General features: G+C 57.0%; 1 gene segment (V, D, J or C); it reads left to right on the top strand.

Annotated features, from left to right (window-relative positions):
- Window positions 1-10,909: 10,909 nt before the first annotated feature.
- LOC112547898 overlaps window positions 10,910-10,978 on the top strand; it is a 19,196-nt gene continuing 19,127 nt past the window's right edge. Inside the window, exon 1 of the V gene segment in view lies at window positions 10,910-10,972.

Below are 10,978 nucleotides of genomic sequence, written 5' to 3'. Positions count from 1 at the left end.
GTTTTCAGGGAACAGATGCTGAGCTGTCGAAGTGTGACTAAAGCAAGTCCCAAAGCTTGTGAACAACTTTGCTTGTTAGCAAAGTAAAAAAAACCAAACCCTCAAAACAAAACAGGACAGGGTTAGTAACCTTCCCAGATGGGGAGGGAGAGATAAGAAGTCCTTTCTCCCAAGCTCACAGACCTCTGCTAAATGACTTTCAAGTCCACTGAAAATTGATTTAGGCCAGTTCCCAAAGTGTCAGTAGAACAAAGACAATTGAATAACACCAAAAATTGAATAACACCATTAATTAAAATAAGCCACATATAAATACTAGATGTAAACAGTGGGGCTCAGAGAGTGGATTTTGAAGAGAGCTCAGCAAATTCAAGACAATGTGGTGCCAGCCTGCATACCGCTTTCCTCCTGTCTCCCTAGCCCGTATAGATGTGAATCTGTATTGTGTTATTGCTACATGGGCAGAGAGACTAGTGCTTCTTCTTGTGCTCTGAGGAAGACATCCCCATGCCTGGCTGTGGCACCTTGTTCATGTGCTGCGGGTCAGGAAGGTGTTTCCCCCAGGGCAGGTTGGGAGGGACTGGGGCGGCTTCTCACCCTCCCCTGTGCTGTAGGGCAAGGCTCTGCTGCTGGGTGCTCTGGGCATCACTCCCCTCATCCAGAGCCTGCTGTCCCAGGGGCTGAGATTGAGGCCTCCTGTACCTCTGGGCAAAGACTGAGGAATGTGCTCCTGGTCTTTGTGTCTTTCTGGCTTTGACTTTTAGCTCCTGATATCAGTCCTGACTCTGGTTTTGATTCCTGTTTCTGGCTGGACCCTTGGCTTGTCTTGGCTCTTGCCTGGTTCTGTGTTTCTATGATTCCAGATAATGCTCCTGACTCCAGCTCTAATGTTGGACCCCTCTGGATCCTCCCATGCTCCTTGGGAGCTCAGTCTGGACTTCACCTGTGCTTCAGGTGACTAGTGTCCCCACCCCAGCCCTTACCACTGGGACACCTCGCCCCACCAGACACCAGAAGAGAATGGGAATCTGCAGAGCCACCTCTAGAGGGATGCCCGAGGCCCTGGGATGGGAGGTTGCTTGGAGGCAGAAGGGGGAGGTGGGTTGAAGGCTGCACACAGAGCCCCAGCCCTCAACCCTTAGGTGCAGATGCGCTGCTGTTGTGTTCAGGGCAGAGGGCAGGATGGCCCTGCTTCTGCTGACTTCCTTGGTGGGATTCGTAGAGCTCGGTGAGGGGAAAGCAGAGCAGAGGGGGAACTGACATCTCAGCCAGCGTCAGGGGCAAGGGGAGAGCTCAGTGACGTGAGCAAGGGACCACTGGGGTCATCAGGCTACAGCTGGTTGGCAGAAAAGGGCAGGGGGACAGGGGATGCGGGGGAGAGGACAAGAAGGAGGGAGGCAAGGATGCAGAATAGGCAGCATGCAGGGGCTGTAGAGAGAAACAGCTATGTGAATAAATGAATGGGGGGATGGACAGACAGACACACAAGCTAGTGCAGAAGGGCTGATACAGACACCCAGATACGATGGTCAAACAGGTGGGCCGAGGGATGAGACACAGCACAGGGAGGAGGGCACTGATGCAAGGATGCACCATGCTGTGCTGAACAAATGGATGAACAGTGAGACACGGCTCAGGGACAGACAGACAGGAGAGCAGTCTTACAAGGGATCTCTGCCTTTCCAGCCCGTGCTCAGCAGGACTCCGTCACCCAGTCCCCCTCGGCGTTGGTGATCCCAGCAGGGCACACGGCCACCTTGTCCTGCAGTTTCTCCACCAGTGACATCTGCGTTGCTCCACCAGTCCCACCTCCCCATCCCTCTCCTGGTACCGGCAGCACCCGAACCAGCCCCTGGAGATGCTGATGCAGCTCAACGAAGCTGAGTGGAGGAACCAAGCAGGGCGGCTCTCCGCGGAGCTGCATATTGGGAACTCCTCGGGGTGGCTGGCGATCCAGGGCACCACGCTGCAGGACAGTGCTGGGTATCTCTGCGCGCTGAGTGACACAGAGGGCTCTGGCTGCTGCTGCACCGTACAGAAAGGTGTGGGCGGCTCTGTGGTGGGTACATCCCCCTCCTTCCTCTGCACTGCACAGCAGGAGAGGAAGAGGGAAATGGAGACAGACAGACAGATGGAGGCATAGGCAGCTGCATGTTGCCATGCCCCAGCTAGCACCGGTGAGCGATTCTCCTTTTTGCTGGCTGCCTTGGGCTGCTCAGAAAGCCCCTAGGGATTGCTCTGTGGTGAGACACAGCCTGGACAAGGACGTGGAGAAGTTGATAAGGGCTGGGGGCCTTGAAGCAGTGGTTCTCTGCCTTTTCAGCCTCAAGGCCCTGCAGTATCTTTCCTGGGTTTCGTGGCACCAGGGCTGAGACCTCTGAGTTAAAATCAAAATTCAGGAAACATGAAGAGGGGGCCTGGATGCCCAAATGGCTGAGAATCATTGATCTATCTGGTGCTGGGGAGGGCACAAGGGGCCGAGCACTGCAGCACCCTTAAATGGATCTCATGTGACCCTGGTTGAGAACCACTGCCCTTAAGTCTCATGCAGTGAAGAACAGACTGTGGATGCCCTTTTCAGCAGCTCCTCATTCAAGGTGTCCACGTCCAAATCACTCGGGCAGCTACAAACCAGTGAAGGAATGTGAACAGTGGATGGAAACAGCCTTTCTCGGACACACAAGGGAAGTCAGCAGCAGTGCATGCCTGCAGATGTGTGCTTCCAGGAGAGCTTTGGATCTGAGCGTGTCGACATTCATCCCCGCTGTTCGCTGGCCACCCAAGCAAAGATGTTCAGTTCATAAACAGGGTCAAACCTGCAGCAGTTGGGAGAAGCTTCCCTGGAAGTTGCAATACTCCTCCCCCAAGGTGGCTGGCCCCTGAGGTGGGGGTCAACCCCACTGCCCCTTTAACCACAGGGGCACAGACACCAGCCAAGCAAGCGACCCGAGACCCAGACACTCTGTGGCATGAGACCCAGGACACCACATCCTCATGGCTATTGGCATCTGAGAGCTAGATCAGAGCCATGCATAAGAGGAAAATGGCACTCGGAGGGACCTTGTGAGGTGATCTAGTCCAGCCCCTGCTTATGACCGGATCATCCCTGACTAAACTACCCCACCCACATGTCTGCCCAACCTGCTCTTGAGAAGTACCAAGGATGGAGCTTCCACCCCTCTCTAGGCAGCCTGGTCCAGTGCCTGCCCACCCTCCTGGTCAGCAAGCTCCTCCAACATCAACTTCTTTTGCTGCTGCTTCAGGCCCTTGCTCCTAGTCGTGTCCCCTGCAGCCATACATAAAAGCCCATCTCCATCCTCTCTATCACTGCCCCATCAAATCCCCCTGCAGTCTTCTCTTCTTCAGCCATTGCTTGTAAGTCCTGCTTCCCCCTAATTGTTTGTGCTGTCCTGCACTGGACTCTCAGCTGCAATCACAGCTCCGTTGCTGTGCAGCCAGGCCCGGTGGGGAGAGGAGCGCACAGGCAAAGAGGCTCAGGGGGTGGGGATGGGACCAGGGACCCCCCAACCTGTGAGGACCCCATGATGTCATGGAATGGATCCTAGCAGATCCCAGCAGGAGGCCTGGCCCTGCCATGCAACGTGTCTGCAGCCTCCTTCTCCTTTGCAATGAGTAGGATTCCCCAGCTGCACTGCACTGCCCTGCTCCAGGGGGGTTGCCTCTCCTCCCCTAGGGGCAGTGAGATGGGCCTTGGTCCAGGTCTTCCAGCTGCTCTGGCTCACGGCGCTGGAAGGAACCAGCTCCACATCTCCTGCAACCAGAACTTCGGCACTCGTCAGACAATGTCCTGGTACCAGCAGCACCCTCAGGGCTGGGGGGCCCTAATCTTTCTGGGGAATGGGTATGATGGGCCCTCAACTGTAGGGGAACTCACCCTCCTGCTCCACCAGTATCTCCCGGGACAGTACCAAGCTGCACGACACCAGCATCTATTGTGCTGTCAGGGACACAGTGCTGGGGATGGAGGCACCAGCTGCACAAAAACCTCCAGGCTGACTTCCTATTGCCGTGTGTTCCCAATGGACATGTCTGTCTTGCTCTCTCCAGTGCTGGAGGGGATGCTGTACCCACTGGGGAGTTGCTCCAGCTCCTGTGGGGCCTTTGTCAGGAAGCCCCATGTGCTGACCTGGCCTTCATATTCTGATTATTTACATCCATGTGTTCCCATCATTTATGTGTTACCTGGGTGCCCTGGACTGAGCAAACATCTTCCTTCCAAGCAACAGTGACTGATAACAAGATTTGTTCAGGGTGAAGGGGTGGACAGATAACAAGCAGAGAAAACTGGAGCCATTAGACAGCAGCTGGAACCACAAAGAGCCAACAGCTTAGCAAAGTCACGGTCAAATTTGACCATGGGAGTTAATGCCTGTCCCAGCTGCTGTTTCAGCCGCATGTGACTGGACTCAGGCTGGTTCGTCTAATGCATTGGTTCATCCTTAACTGGCTCAGACCCCGTTGGATAATTCCAGCTCTGAGCTCCCACTTCAGTTGTACTGTGGTAGAGAATGGAGACAGAGCGGGGCGGGGAATATTTGACACTCTGGATCCCTATGTTAAAACTCTGGGTTTCTGTTGTGAATCACATCTGTGCACAGAACAGTGCTGACATTATGCAGCACCCTGAAAGGATCACAAGGCACTCAGGGTACTGTGACACCGCGATTGGGGACCACTGCTGTAAACAGACTTGTACCCAAAGCCATTTGGATGTGTGGTGCATGGGCCACATTCAGTCCCAGGCCAGGACAAACTCTTGCCTGTGATCTGGGGTCTCCCTTGTCCCACAAAAAGTCCCTTCCCTCTGGATCTAGGAGCTGCCCCACTGCAGCCCTGTGCCAGAGACCGTGGGTATCACTGACACCTCTGACTTTTCCATGCAGCCTTTGTGCTCCTATGAATACTGCTGGTTTCTAGGAAGGGCTGGCAAACACAGAGGGGGTCACTGGCCCTTTGACTCAATATACTGGACCCACAAGCTGTGAACATGGTACGTGGAGGCTACACCCTGACAGACATGCATACCAGTGAGGATGGCAGTGAAAGACCACCCACCATAACCAGCACACATAGCACAAGCAGCCTCACACCTGTGTGCATGAGATCAGGGCACCACCAATGCCAGTGGTCCTGAGATGGCAGGGACTAGACCAGGGAAGCAATGGCCAAAGCATCCCAGCAGCAGAGCCCTGCCCCAGGGTGTAGGGTGGTGAGGAGCCTCCTCAGTCCTTGCCCATCTGCTCTGTGGGAAATACCTTCTTGACCCCCAGCAGCTGAACAAGATTCCCCAGCCAGACACCTGGGGCTTTGCCTGAGCTCGCTGCATCGCCCTGTCACCTCCCCGTCTTGCCTGCAGCCCCGGGGCTGAAGAGGACCCCACCCCATGCCATCCGCCAAGGCTGCCCCAGAAAGAAGACCCCTCCTTGAAGCCTGCGGGGGACTTGCGGAGATAGACAGGAAGTCTGATCACTGGGGAAGAGCAGTTGATTGGCGGGGAGCAGACAGACAGACAGAGGGAGGGAGGGAGGGAGGGCAGGGAAGCCCCGTGTCTCTGCCACAGCTGGGGAGGTAGACTGGTTCTGCCTGGCAGAGCAAAGGAGAGTGGGAGCCAAGCCCTGGTCCCATCATGCAGGGTCTCTGCAGCCTCCTCCTCCTCTGCGGTGAGTAGCATTCCCCAGCTGCGCTGCTCTGCTCCAGGGGGGCTGGTTTTTCCTGCCTCACTCTCTGCCTTTCCTCCCCCAGGGGCAGCGAGATGGGCCCTGGCCCAGGTCTTCCAGCCGCCCCGGCTCACGGTGCTGGAAGGAGAATGGCTCCGCATTCCCTGCAACCAGACTGTCACTAGCCATGATGTAATGTTCTGGTATCGGCAGAGCCTGGAAGACCGTGGGGCCTTGATGTTCCTGGGGAGCGGGTACGACGAGGTCTCACCCGTGGGAGAACTCACCTTGACTGTGGAGAAGGCCTCCCGCTCCACCAGGCTCTCCCGGGACAGTGCCAGGCTGCACGACGCTGGCATCTACTACTGTGGTGTGAGGGACACAGTGACTGAGGCGGAGGCACCAGCTGCACAAAAAAACCCCAGCCCCAACTTCCTGACGCCACCTGCTTCCAAGGGATGTGCCTGTCTTGCCTTGGCCAAAAGTAGGGGTTGCAAACAACCCAGAGAGTGCACAGCAGAGCAGGATGCCTTTGACACCCTGGATTCCCATCAAGCCTCTGTTTCGTCCTGTGAATAATGTTCACCATCAAACAGGGGTAACACAGGGGTGCGTCCTGAAAGCATTTCCAGGCACCCAGGGTGCTGCAACTCCCTGCTCTGTTGGGACTTATATCCAAAGGACATTTCAAAGCAAGGTGCATTGGCCATGTCCAGTCTCTCCCCAGGTCTAACTCCTGCCCAGGTTCTCCCCTGTTCCCCACATGCTCCCTTCCCTCTGGATCTAGGAGCCACCCGACTGCAGCTCTCTCTCCAGAGACTGCAGGAAGTGCTGACCCCTCCATGGCTGTCCCCTGCCACCTTTGTGCCCCTGCAAACAATGCTGGTTGGGGAAGGGCCTGCGGACAGAGAGAGGGGGTCACCCAGCCCTTGGCACTCAAGTGCTTGATCCTCAATCTGTGAACACGGTACAGGGAAATGATGACCCTCTGGACATGCATAGCAATGCGGGTGTGCAGTGAAAGAATGCATACAGCTGCTATGACAAACCAGGTAGCTGAAGCAGGGTCACACTGGGCTGAATAAGATCAGGGGACTACCAATGCCTGGCTATGGACAAGGCCTCCCACTCCACCAGGCTCTCCTGGGATGGCGCCAGGCTGCATGATGCTGGAGTCCGCTATTGCGCTACAGATGACACAGTGACAGGGGCACAAGAACAGCTGCACAACCCCCCCAGCCCAACTTCCTGCTGCCACATCCTCCTGGGGAACATGCCTTTGGTTCTCCCCCTACGTGGTCACTCCTCCCCACCTCCGGTGGCACCGTGGCTCCTCCCAAAGGCATTATCCAGCCCTAGCTTCCCCGACTCCAACGTGTCCCCAGCAGCTTGCAAAGGGAGAGGGTGACTGGGCTCAGGCTGCACCCTCAAGAGAAATGTCTCTCAACTATGACAGGCTCCAGGACCCCTTGGAAAATGCCGCCTTTGAGCCAGAGCAATTCTCGCGTGGCGAGGAATGGAGAAGAGCATAGCAGGGTGGGATGTTTTTGACACCAATTCCAACTGGAAACTCTGAGTTTGACTTGTGGGTCATTGTTGTGCACGTAAGAGTGCTGCCCTTGTGTTGCACCCCTGAATGAAGCTCAAGGCACCCTGGGTGCTGGGGCACCCTTGTTGGGAACCACCGCTTTGGAGAGACTTGAACGCACTGGCCCTGCCGATGTGACGCATGTGGGCCACATCTAGTCCCAGCTGGGTCTCCCCTGCTCCCTTCCCTCGGGGCTCAAGGCCCATCCCACTGCAGCCCTGTGCCAAGAGACCCCAGGGAGTGTTGCCCTCTCTGTGACTTTCCTCTGCAAACTTCGTACCCCATAAACACCACAGGTTTGGAAAGAAGGGTCTGCAGTCACAGAGAGTGGGTCATCCTGCCCTTTACATTTGAACACTTGACCCACAAGCAATGAAGACGGTATGTGGAGCCCACAACCTTCTGTTGGTGCATAGCAGTGAGGGTGTGCAATGAAGAAATGCACACAGCACCATGACAGAACATGTAGCTCAAGCAGCATGCCTGGCTGCATGAGATTGGGACAGCAAGCTGGCCTGTGTCCCCAGGATAGCAGGGACTGGATCTCTGGAGTGATGTCGGGAGCACCCCAGCAGGGGAGACATGCCCTAGTAAGCAGGGGAGGGTGAGGAGCCTCCCCAAGTCCCCAACCTGCCCTGGGGGAAACACGTTCCTGACCCGCAGCATGTGAACATGGTGCCCCAGCCAGGGACCTGGCGCCTCCCTGTCTTCTCAGGGCACTGCCAGGCCCTCTGTCCAGTGTGGAGCTCAGCGGTGCAGAGGAAGGGAACCCCAGCCCACTATACCCCATTGCCCCGCAGCCCAAAGCTGCCTGAGGGACTAGACCCTCCCTGACGCCTGCAGGAGACTTGTGGGGACAGAAAGGAAGTCTCATCACTGGAGGAACAGAAGCTGACTGGCAAGTGACAGACAGACAGAGAGACGGGCAGGCTGGCAGCTCACGACAGACACAGCCAGTGCGCAGGGAAGCCCCGTTCTCTGGCATAGCTGAGGAAGTGGACACACAGACCTGAGAGACTGCAGGAGAGCAGGAGCCAAGCCCTGGCCTCACCATGCAGGGTCTCTGCAGCCTCGTCCTCCTCTGCGGTGAGTAGGATTCACCAGCTGCGCTGCCCTGCTCCAGGGGGATGGTTTTCTCTGCCTCACTCTCTGCTTCTCCCCCCCCAGGGGCAGTGAGATGGGCCCTGGCACAGGTCTTCCAGCCGCCCCAGGTCACGGCGCTGGAAGGAGGACGGCTCCACATCCCCTGCAACCAGAACATCACCCCACACAATACAATGTACTGGTACCGGCAGCCCCAACAGGGCCAGGGGGCCCTGATCTCCCTGGGGAGTGGGTACAGTGGGGCTTCACCTGCAGGGGAACTCACCCTGACTGTGGACCAGGCTTCCCGCTCCACCAATCTCTCCTCGGACGGAGCCAGGCTGCAGGATGCCGGTATCTACTACTGTGCTGTGAGAGACACAGTAAGAAAGGCAGAAGCACCAGCTGCACAGAAACCCACAGACTGACTTCCTGCAGACTTTGTCTTCCTTGCCATGGCTGGCGCTGGGCTGTCTTATACCATTTGGGCACCACCCAGCTCTGGAGGAGCTCACAGGGATTGGCACTAGGAGCTCACCTGGCCCACGTGCTCTCACAATCATGGTTCGTGTCCACCTCCCTTCCAGGTGGACATTTCTATGCTGCAGCTCAGCCCAGGCTCTGCAGCCAGGTAGGTAATTGCAGGTGGTGGGGATCCAAGGACTGCAGGCACTCCCCAGTCCTCACAGGCTGGGATGCTCTCAGGAGCTGACAAGAGCCTGACAACTCCTCATAGCTCCAGCCTCTCTGCTCTGCCTGGCACAAATCCCTGCTGCCCGCTGCTTTCTTCCAGGGGCCCGTCACTGCCTCCTGCCACAACGCTGTGTGCAGTAGTAGGTATGCTGGAGGGCAGGGCTGGGATTCAGAGGGACCTCGACAAGCTGGAGGGCTGGACCAAAAGAAATCTCATGAGGTTCAACCAGGACAAGTTTAAAGTCCTGCACCTAGGATGAAAGTATCCCATGCACCTGTAAAACCTGGGGACCAACAGGCTAAGCAGCTGCTCTGCAGAAAAGGACTTGGGGGTTACAGTGGATGATAAACTGAATAGGAGCCAACAGTGTGCTCTCATTGCCCAGAAGGCTAATAGCATACTGAGCTGCATTACCAGGAGCACTGCCGGTAGATAAAGTGTTCCCCTGTTTGGCTCTGGTGACACCAGATCTGGAGTCTTGTATTCAGTTTTGGGCTCCCCACCACAGAAATGAGGGGCCCAGACATTTCTGGGGAGCGGGCACAATGAGGGGAACTCACCTGCAGGGGAACTCACCTTGGCTGCAGGACAAGGCCTCCCGCTCCGACAGTCTCTCCCAGGTCGGTGCCAGGCTGCACGACGCAGGTGTCTACTACTGCATTGTGGAAACTCAGTGATGGGGTTGGAGGCACCAGCTGCATAGAAACCCCCAACCCGACTTCCTGCTGCCACCTGCTGGGGTTGTTACACCTTGTAGGTCCTTCCTGGGTCAGGAGGAGCTCACAGGGGTTGGCACCAGCAGCTGACCTGGCCCAGGTGCTCTCACAGTCATGGTAAGCATTTGTGTGCCACAGCTCAGCCCAGGCCCTGCAGCTAGGCAGGCAATTGCAGGCAGTGGGGATCCCACGTCTGCAGGATCTCCCCATGCCTCTAAGTCTGGGATGCTCCCAGGAGCTGACAAAAGCCTGATGACTTCTCCCCACAGCACCAGCTGCCCTGCTTTGACTGATGGAAATCTCTGCTGCTTTCCTTGCCTACTGTGGCCACCAATGTCCTCTGATGCTTGGATAGCAGGGACTCTCCCCTGAGCTCAGTGCTGAACACGCTGTGGTCTCATCTCCCTCCCACCCCCTGGGCATGGGCAAATGCCGGGGATACGTGTGACATGGAGCAAGACACAGAGTGCAGGAGCATGGTGCACCCTGGTGTCAGGGCAGGTTGCTTTGATGCACCAAAGTGTGGAGGAGACATAAGGGCCAAGTCCTATTACTTCCATGCAGTTAAACACCAGTCCTACAACCAGGCAAGGGGCATTTCTGACACTCAAACACAGCTCACCCATGCATGGTGGATACAGTGTGCAGGCTCCTGCATGGGCTCAGTGGGCGGCTCCCTGCATGAGTGGGCAGGTGGCCGCATACAAACAGCCATGCCCAGAGGAGGCATCAACCCTGTATGTTCCTGGGATGGCGGGGACTGGATGTGGAGAGAGATGCCCTGGGCACCCCAGCAGCAGAGCCCCGGCTTAAAGTGCTGGGAAGGGTAAGGAGTCCCCCTCAGGCCCTGCCAGCCTGCCCTGGGGGAAACACCTTCCTGACCTGCAGCATGTGAACAAGGTGCCACAGCCAGGCACTGGGCTAGCTCAGAGCATCCCCTAGCCCCTCCTCATCCTGTCTGCAGCTCCGGTGTTGAGGAGGAAGAGGACCCTCCCCACACCCTGCCTCCACCCCAGGCACCTGCAGCCCAGGGCTGCCTCAGAGCCCAGACCCCTCCCCGAAGGGTGCAGGGGCTCGTGGAGGGACACGGGAGGTCTGAACACTGGGGGAACAGGAGCCGACTGGCAGGTGATAGACAGACAGACAGAGAAGGAGCTCACTACAGGGACAGCGAGAGGGCAGGAAGCCCAGTGCCTCTTGGACGGCTGAGGAGGTGGAC

This window comes from Alligator sinensis, unplaced genomic scaffold (genome assembly GCF_000455745.1).
Source record: "Alligator sinensis unplaced genomic scaffold, ASM45574v1 scaffold955_1, whole genome shotgun sequence".
NCBI lineage: Eukaryota > Metazoa > Chordata > Crocodylia > Alligatoridae > Alligator > Alligator sinensis.
Note: the sequence above shows the minus strand (reverse complement) of the source record. Positions and strands in the feature narration are given on the sequence as shown.